We start from the raw sequence: 20,791 nt of genomic DNA, 5'->3' as shown, positions 1-20,791 counted from the left end.
CCTTACTGGTGAGTCTTTCTCTGAGGCTGTTCGTCCAAATGGCTCCCTGTTCCCATTATAGTGAACGACTTTTATAGGGTGCCATTCGGGACACCTCCTTTCTCTCCATCCCCTCCTCCCCACCCACAGGGGGCAGCAGTGTAATAATTTAACTACCCCACAGGGGGCAGCATTGTAATAATTTAACTACCCCACAGGGGGCAGCAGTGTAATAATTTAACTACCCCACAGGGGGCAGCATTGTAATAATTTAACTACCCCACAGGGGGCAGCAGTGTAATAATTTAACTACCCCACAGGGGGCAGTAGTGTAATAATTTAACTACCCCACAGGGGGCAGTAGTGTGATAATTTAACTACCCCCAGGGGGCATTTAACTACCCCACAGGGGGCAGCAGTGTAATAATTTAACTACCCCACAGGGGGCAGCAGTGTAATAATTTAACTACCCCACAGGGGGCAGTAGTGTGATAATTTAACTACCCCACAGGGGGCAGTAGTGTGATAATTTAACTACCCCACAGGGGGCAGTAGTGTGAATCTAACTACCCCACAGGGAGCAGTAGTTTGATAATTTAACTACCCCACAGGGGGCAGCAGTGTGATAATTTAACTACCCCACAGGGGGCAGCAGATTGAGATGTGTCATATGTGTGTTATCTGTGCAGGATGGCCCCAGAGGTAGCAGCAGTAGAGAAGAACGGGGGTTACAACCAGCTGTGTGACATCTGGGCCGTGGGCATCACCTCCATAGAACTGGCCGAGCTGCAGCCCCTATGTTTGACCTGCACCCAATGAGGTACTGTTCTTTTTTTCCACTTCCTCATTTATCAGCCAATCGGGAGCCAACTCTGCCATCCACTTCCTCATCAGCCTTGAAGGTGTTGGCAGAAAGCGGATGTGCCTGTTTTCAGGGATACAATATTTTCCCCCTGAAACAGGAAGAGGAAACTCCCCTCAGACGTCTCTTTACGTCTGTTACATTAAGTTCTTCCTCGTCAGCCAATGAGTCACTGCCCTCCACTTCCATATACATATCATCCACCAATCAACCGCTGTATCTGCCCCACCTCACCCATCTAATAATCAGCATCTGTCCCGGATTTTATCCAATTCCTGCTTTTGTATTCTGATAATGTTCCCTCTGATCTTTCGTCACTAAGCCGTTCTCTGATCTGATGCAATTAAAAACGACCATGGGGTGTGAGTTTCCTAAAAATGTTGTAGCCCTGAGATCTCTGATGTCTACCATTGGCCCTTAAGACGAGCTTAATGCTAGGAAGGTTTCGGAAACTCACCCCAGGACACTGTCTGAAAAGTCTCCGAACACTGGCGGCGAAGTAAGAGAATGTTATATAACATGATTTGACGTGTTGTTTTCCAGGGCCTTGTTTCTCATGTCAAAGAGCAGCTTTCAGCCTCCCAAGCTGAAAGATAAAATGAAGTGGTGAGTACAGTGTGCCAGTGTAACGGATGTGAAACGGCGAGCTCAGTCAGTGGTGGTGCAGCGCCAAATAGCGTTTCAATCGGTGACGTCACTCGCTCTGAGACCTCGAAGTCGTGGTTCCCCCTGTGCTCTGCGAGGGCCGCGGCTTTTTGTGGAGCCATGGGCAACGATGCTTCGAGGGGTGACTGTTGTCATACTGCTGCAGTCAGTAACACCCCCCCCCCCCCCTGTTTGTTTATACTGCTGCAGTCAGTAACACCCCCTGTTTGTTTATACTGCTGCAGTCAGTAACAGCCCCCCCCTGTTTGTTTATACTGCTGCAGTCAGTAACACCCCCCCCTGTTTGTTTATACTGCTGCAGTCAGTAACACCCCCCCCCCCTGTTTGTTTATACTGCTGCAGTCAGTAACAGCCCCCCCCTGTTTGTTTATACTGCTGCAGTCAGTAACAGCCCCCCCTGTTTATTTATACTGCTGCAGTCAGTAACACCCCCCCCTGTTTGTTTATACTGCTGCAGTCAGTAACACCCCCCTGTTTGTTTATACTGCTGCAGTCAGTAACACCCCCCCTGTTTGTTTATACTGCTGCAGTCAGTAACACCCCCCTGTTTGTTTATACTGCTGCAGTCAGAAACACCCTGTTTGTTTATACTGCTGCAGTCAGTAACACCCCCCCTGTTTGTTTATACTGCTGCAGTCAGTAACACCCCCCCCTGTTTGTTTATACTGCTGCAGTCAGTAACACCCCCCCTGTTTGTTTATACTGCTGCAGTCAGTAACAGCCCCCCCCTGTTTGTTTATACTGCTGCAGTCAGTAACAGCCCCCCCCCCCCCCTGTTTGTTTATACTGCTGCAGTCAGTAACACCCCCCCCTGTTTGTTTATACTGCTGCAGTCAGTAACACCCCCCCTGTTTGTTTATACTGCTGCAGTCAGTAACAGCCCCCCTGTTTGTTTATACTGCTGCAGTCAGTAACAGCCCCCCCCCTGTTTGTTTATACTGCTGCAGTCAGTAACACCCCCCCCCCCCTGTTTGTTTATACTGCTGCAGTCAGTAACACCCCCCCCCTGTTTGTTTATACTGCTGCAGTCAGTAACACCCCCCCCTGTTTGTTTATACTGCTGCAGTCAGTAACAGCCCCCCCCCCGTTTGTTTATACTGCTGCAGTCAGTAACACCCCCCCTCTGTTTGTTTATACTGCTGCAGTCAGTAACAGCCCCCCCCTGTTTGTTTATACTGCTGCAGTCAGTAACACCCCCTGTTTATACTGCTGCAGTCAGTAACAGCCCCCCTGTTTGTTTATACTGCTGCAGTCAGTAACAGCCCCCCCCCTGTTTGTTTATACTGCTGCAGTCAGTAACACCCCCCTGTTTGTTTATACTGCTGCAGTCAGTAACACCCCCCCCTGTTTGTTTATACTGCTGCAGTCAGTAACACCCCCCCTGTTTGTTTATACTGCTGCAGTCAGTAACACCCCCCCCTGTTTGTTTATACTGCTGCAGTCAGTAACACCCCCCCCTGTTTGTTTATACTGCTGCAGTCAGTAACACCCCCCCCTGTTTGTTTATACTGCTGCAGTCAGTAACACCCCCCCCCCCCTGTTTGTTTATACTGCTGCAGTCAGTAACAGCCCCCCTGTTTGTTTATACTGCTGCAGTCAGTAACAGCCCCCCCTGTTTGTTTATCCTGCTGCAGTCAGTAACACCCCCCCCTGTTTGTTTATACTGCTGCAGTCAGAAACACCCCCCCCTGTTTGTTTATACTGCTGCAGTCAGTAACACCCCCCCCCCTGTTTGTTTATACTGCTGCAGTCAGAAACACCCCCCCCTGTTTGTTTATACTGCTGCAGTCAGTAACAGCCCCCCTGTTTGTTTATACTGCTGCAGTCAGTAACAGCCCCCCCTGTTTGTTTATACTGCTGCAGTCAGTAACAGCCCCCCCTGTTTGTTTATACTGCTGCAGTCAGTAACAGCCCCCCTGTTTGTTTATACTGCTGCAGTCAGTAACAGCCCCCCCTGTTTGTTTATACTGCTGCAGTCAGTAACACCCCCCTCCCCTGTTTGTTTATCCTGTTATACTGCTGCAGTCAGTAACAGCCCCCCCCCTGTTTGTTTATACTGCTGCAGTCAGTAACACCCCCCTGTTTGTTTATACTGCTGCAGTCAGTAACAGCCCCCCCCTGTTTGTTTATACTGCTGCAGTCAGTAACACCCCCCCCCCTGTTTGTTTATACTGCTGCAGTCAGTAACACCCCCCCCCCCCTGTTTGTTTATACTGCTGCAGTCAGTAACACCCCCTCCCCTGTTTGTTTATCCTGTTATACTGCTGCAGTCAGTAACAGCCCCCCTGTTTGTTTATACTGCTGCAGTCAGTAACAGCCCCCCCCTGTTTGTTTATACTGCGCTGCAGTCAGTAACACCCCCCCCCCCCTGTTTGTTTATACTGCTGCAGTCAGTAACAGCCCCCCCTGTTTGTTTATACTGCTGCAGTCAGTAACAGCCCCCCCTGTTTGTTTATACTGCTGCAGTCAGTAACACCCCCCCCCCTGTTTGTTTATACTGCTGCAGTCAGTAACACCCCCTGTTTGTTTATACTGCTGCAGTCAGTAACACCCCCCTGTTTGTTTATACTGCTGCAGTCAGTAACACCCCCCTGTTTGTTTATACTGCTGCAGTCAGTAACACCCCCCTGTTTGTTTATACTGCTGCAGTCAGTAACAGCCCCCCCTGTTTGTTTATCCTGCTGCAGTCAGTAACACCCCCCCTGTTTGTCTATACTGCTGCAGTCAGTAACACCCCCCTGTTTGTTTATACTGCTGCAGTCAGTAACAGCCCCCCCTGTTTGTTTATCCTGCTGCAGTCAGTAACAGCCCCCCTGTTTGTTTATACTGCTGCAGTCAGTAACAGCCCCCTGTTTGTTTATACTGCTGCAGTCAGTAACACCCCCCCCCCCCTGTTTATACTGCTGCAGTCAGTAACCCCCCCCCCTGTTTATACTGCTGCAGTCAGTAACAGCCCTCCCCCCTCCAGGTCCACAGCCTTCCATAACTTTGTGAAAGTCTCTCTGACCAAGAACCCCAAGAAGAGACCAACAGCAGAGAAGCTCCTATCGGTAAGTAACACAGCCTCATCGAAAGGGCTTCCTGGTTGAGGAACGGGGTCGGGGGGAAACCAGCTTAGACCGTCTCTAGTTAATCAAGTTAATAATTACAAATGTTCTGGATCATTAGTGTTGACAAGACTAGGAAAAGTGTTCCATCTCTTTCTTTCTCGTGCTTCTGGACTGTCGGAGGTTGATCCTAGTTAATGGTTGTCCGTTCTTGAAAGCTGCTATTCAGAGCGTTAGTGTGCCGGCCATCTTGTGTTATTGTCACGAGATCACTAATGAAGTCTGTCTGTCTCCCCCGTCTGTCTGTCTCCCTCCACCTGTCTGTCACTCCCATCTGTCTGTGTTGCAGCATTTGTTTATAGATCAGACAGGGCTGACCAGAGAGTAGCTGTGGAGCTGCTGGACAAGATGAACAACCCAGACAACCACCAACACTTCTCTGAGGTGGACGACGATGACCTGGAGGTAAATAACTAACCACAGCCCTGTCTGTCTGTCTGGGACTAAAACTAACCACAGCCCTGTCTGTCTGTCTGGGACTAAAACTAACCACAGCCCTGTCTGTCTGTCTGGGACTAAAACTACCCACAGCCCTCTGTCTGTCTGTCTGAAACTAACCACAGCCCTGTCTGTCTGTCTGGGACTAAAACTAACCACAGCCCTCTGTCTGTCTGTCTGGTACTAAAACCAACCACAGCCCTCTGTCTGTCTGTCTGAAACTAACCACAGCCTTCTGTCTGTCTGTCTGTCTGGTTCTGTAACTAACCACAGCCTTCTGTCTGTCTGTCTGTCTGGGACTAAAACTAACCACAGCCCTGTCTGTCTGTCTGGGACTAAAACTAACCACAGCCCTGTCTGTCTGTCTGGGACTAAAACTACCCACAGCCCTCTGTCTGTCTGTCTGTCTGTCTGAAACTAACCACAGCCCTGTCTGTCTGTCTGGGACTAAAACTAACCACAGCCCTCTGTCTGTCTGTCTGTCTGAAACTAACCACAGCCCTGTCTGTCTGTCTGGGACTAAAACTAACCACAGCCCTCCGTCTGTCTGTCTGTCTGTCTGTCTGTCTGTCTGTCTGTCTGTCTGTCTGGTTCTGTAACTAACCACAGCCCTCTGTCTGTCTGTCTGTCTGTCTGTCTGTCTGAAACTAACCACAGCCTTCTGTCTGTCTGTCTGTCTGAAACTAACCACAGCCTTCTGTCTGTCTGTCTGTCTGGTTCTGTAACTAACCACAGCCCTCTCTGTCTGTCTGTCTGGTTCTGAAACTAACCACAGCCCTCTCTGTCTGTCTGTCTGTCTGTCTGTCTGTCTGTCTGTCTGTCTGTCTGTCTGTCTGGTTCTGTAACTAACCACAGCCCTCTCTGTCTGTCTGTCTGGTTCTGAAACTAACCACAGCCCTCTGTCTGTCTGTCTGGTACTAAAACTAACCACAGCCCTCTGTCTGTCTGTCTGGTACTAAAACTAACCACAGCCCTCTGTCTGTCTGTCTGGTACTAAAACTAACCACAGCCCTCTGTCTGTCTGTCTGGTACTAAAACTAACCACAGCCCTCTGTCTGTCTGTCTGTCTGAAACTAACCACAGCCCTCTGTCTGTCTGTCTGGGACTAAAACTAACCACAGCCCTCTGTCTGTCTGTCTGTCTGGTACTAAAACTAACCACAGCCCTGTCTGTCTGTCTGTCTGGTTCTGAAACTAACCACAGCCCTGTCTGTCTGTCTGTCTGAAACTAACCACAGCCCTGTCTGTCTGTCTGGGACTAAAACTAACCACAGCCGTCTGTCTGTCTGTCTGTCTGGTTCTGAAACTAACCACAGCCCTCTGTCTGTCTGTCTGTCTGTCTGTCTGTCTGTAACTAACCACAGCCCTCTGTCTGTCTGTCTGTCTGGTACTGAAACTAACCACAGCCGTCTGTCTGTCTGTCTGTCTGAAACTAACCACAGCCCTCTGTCTGTCTGTCTGTCTGTCTGTCTGTCTGTCTGTCTGTCTGTCTGTCTGTCTGTCTGTCTGTCTGGTACTGAAACTAACCACAGCCCTCTGTCTGTCTGAAACTAACCACAGCCCTCTCTGTCTGTCTGTCTGTCTGGTTCTGAAACTAACCACAGCCCTCTGTCTGTCTGAAACTAACCACAGCCCTCTCTGTCTGTCTGTCTGTCTGGTTCTGAAACTAACCACAGCCCTCTGTCTGTCTGTCTGGTACTAAAACTAACCACAGCCCTCTGTCTGTCTGGTACTAAAACTAACCACAGCCCTCTGTCTGTCTGTCTGGTACTAAAACTAACCACAGTTCCCTATTCCCCATATACAGTGCATTCCAATAACGTTCTCTGTCTCTCTCACCGTTATGACATTGTTTCCTCTTGTGGTGTTATGTATTTACAGTGAAAGTATTCAGACCCTTTCACGTTTTCCACATTTTGGCCATCAATCAATCAAATGTATTGATAAAGCCCTTCTTACATCAGCTGATATCTCAAAGTGCTGTACAGAAACCCAGCCTAAAACCCCAAACAGCAAGCAATGCAGGTGTAGAAGCACGGTGGCTAGGACAAACTCCCTAGAAAGGCAGGAACCTAGAAGAAACCTAGAGAGGAACCAGGCACTGAGGGGTGGCCAGTCCTCTTCTGGCTGTGCCGTTAAGTTAAGCTGTTAAGTTATAGCCTGTTTCTAAAATAGATTTTTTTTAAAAATGCTCAGCACTCTATAAACACAATACAATATCACAATACCACATAATGACAAAGCCAAAACAATGTTTTTCTAATTGTTTTTCAAATTTATAAAAAAATTGAAAACAGAAGTACCTTATTTACATAAGTATTCAGACCCTTTGCTATGAGACTAAATTGAGCTCAGGTGCATCCTGTTTCCATTGATCATCCTTGAGATGTTTCTACAACTTGGAGTCCACCTGTGGTAAATTCAATTGATTGGACATGATTTGGAAAAGCACACACCTGTCTACATAAGGTCCCACAGTTGACAGTGCATGTCAGAGCAAAAACCAAGCTATGAGGTCGAAGATTTGTCCGTAGAGCTCAGCGACAGGAGTGTGTCGACGCACATTATCTGGGGAAGGGTACCAAACAAATGTCTGCAGCATTGAAGGTCCCCAAGAACACAGTGGCCTCCCGGCATTCTAAAATGGAAGAAGTTTGGAACCACCAAGACTTTTCCTGGAGCTGGCTGCCTGGCCAAACTGAGCAATCAGGTTTGAAGGGCCTTAGTCAGGGAGATGGTCACTCTGACAGAGCTCACGACTTCCTCTGTGGAGATGGGAGAACCTTCCAGAAGGGCAACCATCTCTGCAGCACTCCACCAATCTGGCCTTTATGTTAGTGACCAGATAGAAGCCACTCCTCAGTCAAAGGCTCATAACAGCCCGCTTGGTGTTTGCCAAAAGACACCTAAAGGACTCCCAGACGATGAAAAACAAGACTCTCTGGTCTGATGAAATCAAGATTAAACTCTGTGGCCTGAATGCCAAGCATCACGTATGGAGGAAACATGGCAACATCCCTACCCTGAAGCATGGTGGTGGTGGCAGCATCATGCTGTGAGGATGTTTTTCAGTGGCAGGGAATGGGAAACTAGTCGGGACTGAGGAAAAGATGAACAGAGAAAAGTTCAGAGAGATCCTTGATGAAAGTTTGCTCCAGAGCACTCAGGACCTCAAACTGGGGCGAAGGTTCACCTTCCAACAGGACAACGACCCGAAGCACACAGCCAAGACGATGCAGGAGTGACTTCGGGACAAGTCTCTGAATGTCCCTGAGTGGCCCAGCCAGAGCCCGGACTTGAACCCAAAACTGAAAATAGCTGTGCAGCGTCACTCCCCATCCAACCTGACAGAGCATGTGAGGATCTGTAGAGAAGAATGGGGAGAAACTCTCCAAATACAGATGTGTCAAGCTTGTAGCATCATACCCAAGAAGACTCGAGGCTGTAATCACTGCCAAAGGTGCTTCAACAAAGTACTGCGTAAAGGGTCTGAATACTTAAATGTGAGTGTGATAGTTTGTTATAATTTCTAAAAACCTTTTTTTGCTTTGACATTATGGGGTATTGTTTGTCGATTGATGGGGAAAAACATCCATTTTATACTAAGACTGTAATGTAACAAAATGTGGAGAAAGTCAAGGGGTCTGAGTAGTTTATTCCTTCACTTTGAAACATATCTAATTTTGAAAGTCTGTCTACTCTCTTTCTCCACCTCTTTCTTTTCTTGTTCTCTCTCTTCCCTTATTTTTCTCCCCCTATTTCTTCCCCTCCCTCCTCAGTCTCTTTCAGTAGTGAGACACACCATCCGTTCCATCAACAAACACCCCAGACCAGAGAACTCACTGAGATCAGCTGTAAGTAACACCAGCCACTCTCTCCTCTCTTCTCCTACTCCTCTGGTCCTCTCCTCCTCCTCTGGTCCTCTCCTCCTCTGGTCCTCTCCTCCTCTGGTCCTCTCCTCCTCCTCCCTCTGGTCCTCTCCTCCTCCTCTGGTCCTCTCCTCCTCCCCTCTGGTCCTCTTCTCCTGGTCCTCTTCTCCTGGTCCTCTTCTCCTGGTCCTCTTCTCCTGGTCCTCTTCTCCTGGTCCTCTTCTCCTGGTCCTCTTCTCCTGGTCCTCCTCCTCTGGTCCTCTTCTCCTGGTCCTCCTCCTCTGGTCCTCTCCTCCTCTGGTCCTCTCCTCCTCTGGTCCTCTCCTCCTCCTCTGGTCCCTCCTCTGGTCCTCTCCTCCCCTCCTCTGGTCCTCTCCACCTCCTCTGGTCCTCTCCTCCTCCTCTGGTCCTCTTCTCCTGGTCCTCCTCCTCTGGTCCTCTCCACCTCCCTCTGGTCCTCTCCTCCTCTGGTCCTCTCCTCCTCCTCTGGTCCTCTCCTCCTCTGGTCCTCTCCTCCTCCTGGTCCTCTCTCCTCCTCCTCTGGTCCTCTCCTCCTCCTCTGGTCCTCTCCTCCTCTCTGGTCCTCTCCTCCTCCTCTGGTCCTCTCCACCTCCTCTGGTCCTCTCCTCCTCCTCTGGTCCTCTTCTCCTGGTCCTCCTCCTCTGGTCCTCTTCTCCTGGTCCTCCTCATCTGGTCCTCTTCTCCTGGTCCTCCTCCTCTGGTCCTCTTCTCCTGGTCCTCCTCTGGTCCTCTTCTCCTGGTCCTCCTCCTCTGGTCCTCTTCTCCTGGTCCTCCTCCTCTGGTCCTCTTCTCCTCTGTCCTCCTCGATCCTCCAGTGTCAGCCTCTCCTTTCTCCTCCTCCGTCAGTGATTATCTGTCAACATCCCACAGTATCTAGACAGGAAAACCCACCCCCTTGTCCCTAGTCGACCAGTTGAATTAGTCAGAGCTCTGAATCGCTCCCATTGGCTGGTCTGTCTCCTGCAGGGGGGGCCATAGTGTTAATCCTGCAGGGTTGGCTCAGAGCCAGGACCCGTGGGAGAGCAGCGGACACGCTGGGTTCAAATACTATTCAATATCTTTCAAATCGTGTTGAACATTTGCTTGAAGCCTGCCGAGAGTGCCAGATGGGTGGGACGGTTCTCATTTGGGAAAATTGGTTACTTTACACCAGACACACTGCAACAGATTTCTGTTTTAAAAATCTGTTGGGGGTGTTGATGACAGTCCAATACAGAAGCATGTCTGTTCTACCAAATTTATCTCCCAAATAAATTTATCTCCCAAATAAATATATCTCTGTTATGCTGTGGGTACTGAACTGATATGCATGATTGTTAGGACACTCCCATGTTCGTAGAAATGGAATTTCACACACAGTTTTGAGCAATAGCTTGAAATCAGAGTTTGATTATTTGTCACATTTTATTCATTTTTTCATTTGGTCCGGTATTGTTTCACATTTGACCCCCCCCCCCCACCCCCCCAAAAAACAAAACAAATCCTGAACATCATAACTACGTGTCCATGCAAGTCATTAGTTTATTGGACAAAAATGCACATTTATGATTATCATGAAGCTTCACTGTCCCGATCTGCATAACACTTTAGCTTTGGTTTCCAACAACATGAGGGAGGAAACGGCACAATAGCTGCTCTAACTGCAACGTGAATCCTCCATATTCAATGGTCTACAACCTTCTCCCCTAACCAAGAATAATCTATATTCAGTAGTCTATAACCCCTTATCCCTTGACCATGAATAATCTATATTCAGTAGTCTATAACCCCTTTCTCCCCTGACCATGAATAATCTATATTCAATAGTCTATAACCCCTTCTCCCTGACCATGAATAATCTATATTCAGTAGTCTATAACCCCTTCTCCCCTAACCATGAATAATCTATATTCAGTAGTCTATAACCCCTTCTCCCCTAACCATGAATAATCTATATTCAGTAGTCTATAACCCCTTCTCCCCTAACCATGAATAATCTATATTCAGTAGTCTATAACCCTTCTCCCCTGACCATGAATAATCTATATTCAGTAGTCTATAACCCCTTCTCCCCTAACCATGAATAATCTATATTCAGTAGTCTATAACCCCTTCTCCCCTGACCATGAATAATCTATATTCAGTAGTTTATAACCCCTTCTCCCCTGACCATGAATAATCTATATTCAATAGTCTATAACCCCTTCTCTCCTAACCATGAATAATCTATATTCAATAGTCTATAACCCCTTCTCCCCTGACCATGAATAATCTATATTCAATAGTCTATAACCCCTTCTGCCCTGACCATGAATAATCTATATTCAATAGTCTATAACCCCTTCTCCCCTAACCATGAATAATCTATATTCAGTAGTCTATAACCCCTTCTCCCCTGACCATGAATAATCTATATTCAGTAGTCTATAACCCCTTCTCCCCTGACCATGAATAATCTATATTCAATAGTCTATAACCCCTTCTCCCCCTGACCATGAATAATCTATATTCAATAGTCTATAACCCCTTCTCCCTGACCATGAATAATCTATATTCAGTAGTCTATAACCCCTTCTCCCCTAACCATGAATAATCTATATTCAATAGTCTATAACCCTTCTCCCTGACCATGAATAATCTATATTCAGTAGTCTATAACCCCTTCTCCCCTGACCATGAATAATCTATATTCAATAGTCTATAACCCCTTCTCCCCTGACCATGAATAATCTATATTCAGTAGTCTATACCCCCTTCTCCCCTGACCATGAATAATCTATATTCAATAGTCTATAACCCCTTCTCCCCTAACCATGAATAATCTATATTCAGTAGTCTATAACCCCTTCTCCCCTGACCATGAATAATCTATATTCAATAGTCTATAACCCCTTCTCCCCTACATTCCTAAAGAAAATACTGTACTTTTTGCTCCATATATTTACCCTGACACCTAAAAGTAGTCGTTACATTTTGGAATGCTTATCAGGACATGAAAATGGTCCAATTCACACACTTATCAAGAGAACCTCCCTGGTCATCCCTACTGCCTTTGACCTGGCGGACTCACTAAACACACATGCTTCGTTTTTATAAATGATGCCTTCGTGTTGGAGTGTGTCCCTGGCTATCCCCACATTTAAATAACAAGAAAACGGTGGTCTGGTTTGCTTAATATAAGGAATTTGAATTAAGTTATACTTTTTTTTATTTTGATACTTAAGTATATATTAAAACCAAATACTTTTAGACTTTTACTCAAGGTGTATTTTACTGGGTGACTTTCACTTTTACTTGAGTCATTTTCTATTAAGGGATCTTTTACTCAAGTATGACAATTGGGTACTTTTTCCACCATTGGTTCTATGCAAAATACATATTCCTCTCGTTCAAGTTGCGAGAACCAAAGGGGAGGAAACGTATTCTGACAAGCAGTCAATGCACAACAATACTAAATGCAATCGCGGTAAAAAAAAAAATTTTGAAAGCAGAGTTGTGGCCTTCTGTTTTAAAAAAAAAGACTGGCATCCCTCTTCAAGGAATACCTAGGATAGGATAAGTAATCCTTCTCACCCCCTTAAATGATTTAGATGCACTATTGTAAAGTGGCTGTTCCACTGGATGTCAGAAGGTGAATTCACCAATTTGTAAGTCGCTCTGGATCAGAGCGTCTGCTAAATGACTTAAATGTAATGTAAATGTAATCCCAACATTCCCCTGCTGGCACGTTTACAGTATTTCTCTACTGTAATCCGTCAAATTGTTTTACAAATGCATCTTTACAACCAGAGTTTCAAGCTTGGTTTAGGCGCAACGGAGCTATTTTTAAAGGGCAACGGAGCACAGGCCACAGGGCGCCTTAACGGGAAAACGGGGCGCCTTAACGGGAAAACGGGGCGCCTTAACGGGAAAACGGGGCGCCTTAACGGGAAAACGGGGCGCCTTAACGGGAAAACGGGGCGCCTTAACGGGAAAACGGGGCGCCTTAATGGGAAAACGGGGCGCCTTAACGGGAAAACGGGGCGCCTTAACGGGAAAACGGGGCGCCTTAACGGGGAAAACGGGGCGCCTTAACGGAAAACGGGGCGCCTTAACGGGAAAACGGGCGCCTTAACGGAAAACGGGGCGCCTTAACGGGAAAACGGGGCGCCTTAACGGGAAAACGGGGCGCCTTTAACGGGAAAACGGGGCGCCTTAACGGGAAAACGGGGCGCCTTAACGGGAAAACGGGGCGCCTTTAACGGGAAAAACGGGGCGCCTTTAACGGGAAAACGGGGCGCCTTAACGGGAAAACGGGGCGCCTTAACGGGAAAACGGGGCGCCTTAACGGGAAAACGGGGCGCCTTAATGGGAAAACGGGGCGCCTTAACGGGAAAACGGGGCGCCTTAACGGGAAAACGGGGCGCCTTAATGGGAAATCTGTCCTCCTGCCCCTGAGCAATGCAGTTAAACGTCCTGTTCCCTCGGGCACCGATGACGTGGATGTCGATTTAAAGCCAGCCCTCCTCCGCACCTCTCTGATTCATTCAGAGGTGTTGGGTTAAAAGCGGAAGACACATTTCAGTTGAATGCATTCAGTTGTACAACTGACTAGATATGACCACTTTACCTTTATGTATCGCCACTACGCTGCATCAGTTGGGCTACAGGTGATGATGCTTGATGCTCTGATAATATAGAGTGGGGGAAGGGGCCACAAAAATCTGAACTCATTAGGAGGGGCCACAGTGGGAAGGAAGGAAGGAAGGAAGGAAGGAAGGAAGGAAGGAAGGAAGGAAGGAAGCAGGAAGCATTCGAACAAGGCATGTCAGAAATGGATCTTTATTCTACCAGAGAACCTTGGTTAAAAGTGATGCTCTCTATCGGGTACCATTTTGGGACTCACATAGTGCCTGAATGTGAGATCCTAATTAACGGAGAGAGCCTGGCCTGCCCTTTGTGTTGATGGCTCTGGTTTGAATTTTCCCAATGTGCAGATCTAGGATGAGTTTCTCCTCACCACAACCTAACCTCAACCATTATGTGGAGAAATGCGAAACTGGTCTAAGATCAGTCGGTGTCTTTAAGGATTTACTCAGTGTTGATGCATTAAGGATACTGGTATGGTTTGTTGTGATGGTTGGAGTGTTGGGATCTGGCTCCCCCTACTGACTGGAGTGTGTAATGTCTCAATGCCACTTCTTCAAAGCCTTCTTCTCTCTTCCACAGTTGATAAAGTGAAGTTTGAACCTCCACTGAGGAAGGAAACAGAGGCTCACACTGAAATGGTGAATATATTTAATATTACATAAGCAATTTCATTGGTTATTTGTGATTTTTGCTTATTTTTGACTAGCATATGGGGTGCCATTTCAGACTCGGCCTGCATTGACTCTGTACCGTAATACCCTGTATATAGCCTCCACATTGACTCTGTACTGGTACCCCCTGTATATAGCCTCCACATTGACTCTGTACCGGTACCCCTGTATATAGCCTCCACATTGACTCTGTATCGGTACCCCTGTATAAAGCCTCCACATTGACTCTGTACTGGTACCCCCTGTATATAGCCTCCACATTGACTCTGTATCGGTACCCCTGTATATAGCCTCCACATTGACTCTGTACTGGTACCCCCTGTATATAGCCTCCACATTGACTCTGTACTGGTACCCCTGTATATAGCCTCCACATTGACTCTGTACTGGTACCCCCTGTATATAGCCTCCACATTGACTCTGTATCGGTACCCCCTGTATATAGCCTCCACATTGACTCTGTATCGGTACCTCCTGTATATAGCCTCCACATTGACTCTGTACCGTAATACTCTGTATATAGCCTCCACATTGACTCTGTATCGGTACCCCCTGTATATAGCCTCCACATTGACTCTGTACTGGTACCCCCTGTATATAGCCTCCACATTGACTCTGTACTGGTACCCCCTGTATATAGCCTCCACATTGACTCTGTACTGGTACCCCTGTATATCATTTACATTTAAGTCATTTAGCAGACGCTCTTATCCAGAGCGACTTACAAATTGGTGAATTCACCTTCTGACATATAGCCTCCACATTGACTCTGTACTGGTACCCTCTGTATATAGCCTCCACATTGACTCTGTACCCCTGTATATAGCCTCCACATTGACTCTGTACTGTAATACCCTGTATATAGCCTCCACATTGACTCTGTACTGTAATACCCTGTATATAGCCTCCACATTGACTCTGTACCGGTACCCCCTGTATATAGCCTCCACATTGACTCTGTACCGGTACCCCTGTATATAGCCTCCACATTGACTCTGTACTGGTACCCCTGTATATAGCCTCCACATTGACTCTGTACTGTAATACCCTGTATATAGCCTCCACATTGACTCTGTACTGTAATACCCTGTATATAGCCTCCACATTGACTCTGTATCGGTACCCCTGTATATAGCCTCCACATTGACTCTGTACTGGTACCCCCTGTATATAGCCTCCACATTGACTCTGTACTGGTACCCCCTGTATATAGCCTCCACATTGACTCTGTACTGGTACCCCTGTATATCATTTACATTTAAGTCATTTAGCAGACGCTCTTATCCAGAGCGACTTACAAATTGGTGAATTCACCTTCTGACATATAGCCTCCACATTGACTCTGTACTGGTACCCTCTGTATATAGCCTCCACATTGACTCTGTACCCCCTGTATATAGCCTCCACATTGACTCTGTACTGTAATACCCTGTATATAGCCTCCACATTGACTCTGTACTGTAATACCCTGTATATAGCCTCCACATTGACTCTGTACCGGTACCCCCTGTATATAGCCTCCACATTGACTCTGTACCGGTACCCCTGTATATAGCCTCCACATTGACTCTGTACCGGTAACCCCTGTATATAGCCTCCACATTGACTCTGTACCGGTAACCCCTGTATATAGCCTCCACATTGACTCTGTACTGGTACCCCCTGTATATAGCCTCCACATTGACTCTGTACCGGTACCCCCTGTATATAGCCTCCACATTGACTCTGTACCGGTAACCCCTGTATATAGCCTCCACATTGACTCTGTACCGATACCCCCTGTATATAGCCTCCACATTGACTCTGTACCTGTAACCCCTGTATATAGCCTCCACATTGACTCTGTACCGGTACCCTGTATATAGCCTCCACATTGACTCTGTACTGGTACCCCCTGTATATAGCCTCCACATTGACTCTGTACCTGTAACCCGTGTATATAGCCTCCACATTGACTCTGTACCGGTAACCCCTGTATATAGCCTCCACATTGACTCTGTACCGGTAACCCCTGTATATAGCCTCCACATTGACTCTGTACCGGTACCCCTGTATATAGCCTCCACATTGACTCTGTACCGATACCCCCTGTATATAGCCTCCACATTGACTCTGTACCGGTAACCCCTGTATATAGCCTCCACATTGACTCTGTACCGGTACCCCCTGTATATAGCCTCCACATTGACTCTGTACCGGTACCCCCTGTATATAGCCTCCACATTGACTCTGTACCGGTAACCCCTGTATATAGCCTCCACATTGACTCTGTACCGGTAACCCCTGTATATAGCCTCCACATTGACTCTGTACCGGTAACCCTGTATATAGCCTCCACATTGACTCTGTACCGTAATACCCTGTATATAGCCTCCACATTGACTCTGTACCGGTAACCCCTGTATATAGCCTCCACATTGACTCTGTACCGGTACCCCTGTATATAGCCTCCACATTGACTCTGTACCGGTACCCCCTGTATATAGCCTCCACATTGACTCTGTACCGGTAACCCCTGTATATAGCCTCCACATTGACTCTGTACCGGTAACCCCTGTATATAGCCTCCACATTGACTCTGTACCGGTAACCCCTGTATATAGCCTCCACATTGACTCTGTACCGGTAACCCCTGTATAGAGCCTCCACATTGACTCTGTACCTGTAACCCCTGTATATAGCCTCCACATTGACTCTGTACCGTAATACCCTGTATATAGCCTCCACATTGACTCTGTACCGGTAACCCCTGTATATAGCCTCCACATTGACTCTGTACCGGTACCCCCTGTATATAGCCTCCACATTGACTCTGTACCGGTACCCCCTGTATATAGCCTCCACATTGACTCTGTACCGGTAACCCCTGTATATAGCCTCCACATTGACTCTGTACCGGTACCCCCTGTATATAGCCTCCACATTGACTCTGTACTGGTACCCCCTGTATATAGCCTCCACATTGACTCTGTACTGGTACCCCCTGTATATAGCCTCCACATTGACTCTGTACTGGTACCCCCTGTATATCATTTACATTTAAGTCATTTAGCAGACGCTCTTATCCAGAGCGACTTACAAATTGGTGAATTCACCTTCTGACATATAGCCTCCACATTGACTCTGTACTGGTACCCTCTGTATATAGCCTCCACATTGACTCTGTACCCCCTGTATATAGCCTCCACATTGACTCTGTACTGTAATACCCTGTATATAGCCTCCACATTGACTCTGTACTGTAATACCCTGTATATAGCCTCCACATTGACTCTGTACCGGTACCCCCTGTATATAGCCTCCACATTGACTCTGTACCGGTACCCCCTGTATATAGCCTCCACATTGACTCTGTACCGGTAACCCCTGTATATAGCCTCCACATTGACTCTGTACCGGTAACCCCTGTATATAGCCTCCACATTGACTCTGTACTGGTACCCCCTGTATATAGCCTCCACATTGACTCTGTACCGGTAACCCCTGTATATAGCCTCCACATTGACTCTGTACCGGTACCCCCTGTATATAGCCTCCACATTGACTCTGTACCGATACCCCCTGTATATAGCCTCCACATTGACTCTGTACCGGTAACCCCTGTATATAGCCTCCACATTGACTCTGTACCGGTACCCCCTGTATATAGCCTCCACATTGACTCTGTACCGGTACCCCCTGTATATAGCCTCCACATTGACTCTGTACCGGTAACCCCTGTATATAGCCTCCACATTGACTCTGTACCGGTAACCCCTGTATATAGCCTCCACATTGACTCTGTACCGGTAACCCCTGTATATAGCCTCCACATTGACTCTGTACCGGTACCCCTGTATATAGCCTCCACATTGACTCTGTACCGATACCCCCTGTATATAGCCTCCACATTGACTCTGTACCGGTAACCCCTGTATATAGCCTCCACATTGACTCTGTACCGGTACCCCCTGTATATAGCCTCCACATTGACTCTGTACCGGTACCCCCTGTATATAGCCTCCACATTGACTCTGTACCGGTAACCCCTGTATATAGCCTCCACATTGACTCTGTACCGGTAACCCCTGTATATAGCCTCCACATTGACTCTGTACCGGTAACCCCTGTATATAGCCTCCACATTGACTCTGTACCGTAATACCCTGTATATAGCCTCCACATTGACTCTGTACCGGTAACCCCTGTATATAGCCTCCACATTGACTCTGTACCGTTACCCCCTGTATATAGCCTCCACATTGACTCTGTACCGGTAACCCCTGTATATAGCCTCCACATTGACTCTGTACCGGTACCCCCTGTATATAGCCTCCACATTGACTCTGTACCGGTACCCCCTGTATATAGCCTCCACATTGACTCTGTACCGGTAACCCCTGTATATAGCCTCCACATTGACTCTGTACCGGTACCCCCTGTATATAGCCTCCACATTGACTCTGTACCGGTACCCCTGTATATAGCCTCCACATTGACTCTGTACCGGTAACCCCTGTATATAGCCTCCACATTGACTCTGTACCGGTACCCCCTGTATATAGCCTCCACATTGACTCTGTACCGGTACCCCCTGTATATAGCCTCCACATTGACTCTGTACCGGTAACCCCTGTATATAGCCTCCACATTGACTCTGTACCGGTAACCCCTGTATATAGCCTCCACATTGACTCTGTACCGGTAACCCCTGTATATAGCCTCCACATTGACTCTGTACCGTAATACCCTGTATATAGCCTCCACATTGACTCTGTACCGGTAACCCCTGTATATAGCCTCCACATTGACTCTGTACCGGTACCCCCTGTATATAGCCTCCACATTGACTCTGTACCGGTACCCCCTGTATATAGCCTCCACATTGACTCTGTACCGGTAACCCCTGTATATAGCCTCCACATTGACTCTGTACCGGTAACCCCTGTATATAGCCTCCACATTGACTCTGTACCGGTAACCCCTGTATATAGCCTCCACATTGACTCTGTACCGTAATACCCTGTATATAGCCTCCACATTGACTCTGTACTGTAATACCCTGTATATAGCCTCGCTACTGTTATTTTACTGCTGCTCTTTAATTATTTCTTACTGTTATTGTTTTAAATGTTGTACTTATCTTATAACTGCATTGTTGGTTAAGGGCTTTTAAGTAAACATTTCGCTAAGGTCTACACCTGTTGTTTTAGTTTTTTTTTATACACAAGAGCCATTGTCGAAGGTTGTTCACTACTCTATAGGGTGCCATTTTCTACGCAGCCCCTGGTGTTCTGGAACTAACTGTCTTGTTTGTTTATTGCCGTGGTCTTTCCAGGATGTGACTAAACAGAGCGATTTCCCTCCCCCTGGAGCCCATTCGCAGAGGGAGGCATCACGGCCAGGTAAGAACCCCATGGTAACCGTCGTCACGGCAACGCCTCCGTTAATGGCTCCAGGCTTCTGTTTTTAGCTGGCTGGGGCTGTCTCCTGTCTTGTCTGGTCCAATGTGAGTCTGCCACGCGACTGTTGAATACCTCCATGGTTAAGACAAAATGGAATGTCTCCCTCCACACTTAAAAATGTCATAAAACTAGATAAACCAAAACAAGAGGTAATATGTATATATTTTTTAATGTGGACTCATGACATTTTTGGCTGGTTTTACGCACCCAACAACAATTTTTAAGAGAGTGGGATGGTTCCTCTCCATTAGACCATTGGTACACAGGACAGCACGAGAGCCCTGGCATTAGTCATCAATACCTTTTTGTAATCAATACCTTTTAGTAATCAATACCTTTTAGTAATCAATACCTTTTAGTAATCAATACCTTTTAGTAATCAATACCTTTTAGTAATCAATACCTTTTTAGTAATCAATACCTTTTTAGTAATCAATACCTTTTAGTAATCAATACCTTTTAGTAATCAATACCTTTTAGTAATCAATACATCTGTAAATCATCAACTCTGCTCAAGCTTTCTAGTTTTCCGTTTTGTCTTTTTATAGGTGTTGAGTAGGTTTTGAACATTTACTGAGTTTTGTTGTGTGAATAATTTTGTGAAACCTACCTGCATCACCTGGCTGTGAGACTTGCCCACACTACAGGGATCATTCCATGGAGGGTCAAGGGGGGGCGGCATGTTTTTACTTCTCCCTTGTATTTGATTTGATCAGGGACTGTACCCATAAAGCTTCTTACAGTAAGAGTGCTCATCTCGGACCAGTTTAACCCCTTTAGATCATAATGAGGTTATATGGACAGCGTGGGACCTGATCCTAGATCATAATGAGGTTATATGGACAGCGAGGGACCTGATCCTAGATCATAATGAGGTTATATGGACAGCGAGGGACCTGATCCTAGATCATAATGAATGAGGTTATATGGACAGCGAGGACCTGATCCTAGATCATAATGAGGTTATATGGACATCCTAGATCATAATGAGGTTATATGGACAGCGATCCTAGATCAGATCATAATGAGGTTATATGGACAGCGAGGACCTGATCCTAGATCATAATGAGGTTATATGGACAGCGAGGGACCTGATCCTAGATCATAATGAGGTTATATGGACAGCG

The 20,791-nt window shown here is 46.9% G+C and overlaps 1 long non-coding RNA gene across 1 annotated transcript; it reads left to right on the top strand.

Moving 5' to 3' along the window:
- Positions 1-771: 771 nt before the first annotated feature.
- Positions 772-8,887, top strand: LOC135534850 (uncharacterized). The gene is made up of 5 exons (XR_010454753.1): positions 772-799; positions 1,385-1,447; positions 4,476-4,557; positions 4,904-5,019; positions 8,831-8,887. It is a non-coding gene; the product is annotated as an uncharacterized LOC135534850 (long non-coding RNA).
- The last annotated feature ends 11,904 nt before the right edge of the window (positions 8,888-20,791 follow it).

Source organism: Oncorhynchus masou, unplaced genomic scaffold (assembly GCF_036934945.1).
Source record: "Oncorhynchus masou masou isolate Uvic2021 unplaced genomic scaffold, UVic_Omas_1.1 unplaced_scaffold_4013, whole genome shotgun sequence".
Lineage (NCBI taxonomy): Eukaryota > Metazoa > Chordata > Actinopteri > Salmoniformes > Salmonidae > Oncorhynchus > Oncorhynchus masou.
The sequence above is the reverse complement of the archived record's forward strand: the minus strand, read 5'-3'. Positions and strand labels throughout refer to the sequence as shown.